This window comes from Hylaeus volcanicus, chromosome 9, assembly GCF_026283585.1.
Source record: "Hylaeus volcanicus isolate JK05 chromosome 9, UHH_iyHylVolc1.0_haploid, whole genome shotgun sequence".
Classification (NCBI taxonomy): domain Eukaryota; kingdom Metazoa; phylum Arthropoda; class Insecta; order Hymenoptera; family Colletidae; genus Hylaeus; species Hylaeus volcanicus.
In genome coordinates, this window is record NC_071984.1 from 3,076,531 (window position 1) to 3,077,379 (window position 849).

General features: G+C 44.3%; 1 protein-coding gene and 1 long non-coding RNA gene across 2 annotated transcripts in view; one reads left to right on the forward strand and one right to left on the reverse strand.

Moving 5' to 3' along the window:
- Positions 1–849, reverse strand: part of LOC128881837 (paired mesoderm homeobox protein 2A-like) — a 23,243-nt gene that overhangs the window by 10,990 nt on the left and 11,404 nt on the right. The gene's annotated exons all lie outside the window — the stretch shown is intronic.
- LOC128881846 (uncharacterized) overlaps positions 1–849 on the forward strand; it is a 25,034-nt gene that overhangs the window by 3,471 nt on the left and 20,714 nt on the right. The gene's annotated exons all lie outside the window — the stretch shown is intronic.

The window sequence follows — 849 nt, forward strand, 5'->3', positions numbered from 1 at the left end:
AGAGAGAGAGAGAGAGAGAGAGAGAGAGAGAGAGAGAGAGAGAGAGATTGGTGGTGGCGGTGTGTTTTCACAGAGGGACGAAATGGGGAAAACATTCGAGCCTGGCTAGGTTCTGCCGCGGTGGATCCACCCCTGGTGGGTTGATACACAAGGGGCCCATGCCAGGAGTGTGCCCTGGTAATTGCGAACTCTATGTAGATCCACTTACGGTGATTAAAAACTGTCCTGCTGGGTATCATCCGCCGAGAACGACGTCGGTAGCTGCAAACATTCAGAAGCGTGCGGCGCGAAGCAATTCCAACTTCTTTAACGGTCCAGCGTGAGTACCGCGCTTCGCGCTAATCTCACGATTAACCCGGGCTCGACTTACGGAGAGTTTTAGCTTTGGGGTTGTCGGTGACCTTTGCCCCGCCAGGAACTTGCATTTTTGTGGTTGATAAGGTGTCGAAGGTTTATTGAATAGTGTGTTTGTGCAGTGGTTGAGATGAGGATGACATTGGAGACAATTCTGAGCGAAATCTGTACTCGATAGAGAAGAATTTCTTGAGTAAGATCGGTTCTACTCGTTTCGGAATCTCATTCACCTCGTATTTGATTCATACCAATGTCTAAATATCTGAATAGAGAAGAATTTTTTTCAGTTCAATTCTACTCTTTCAATTCTACTTGAGACCAATTCTACTCCGAGTATTCAACCATTAGAACAATATATTTGAAACCTTATCCACCTCACATATGAATCATTCAAGTATCCGAATTTCCAAATAAAGGAAAATTCCATGAATAGGACCAGATCTACTCAGTTCAGTCTTCGACTTTCAGAACAATATATGTATTTGAAACCTTATC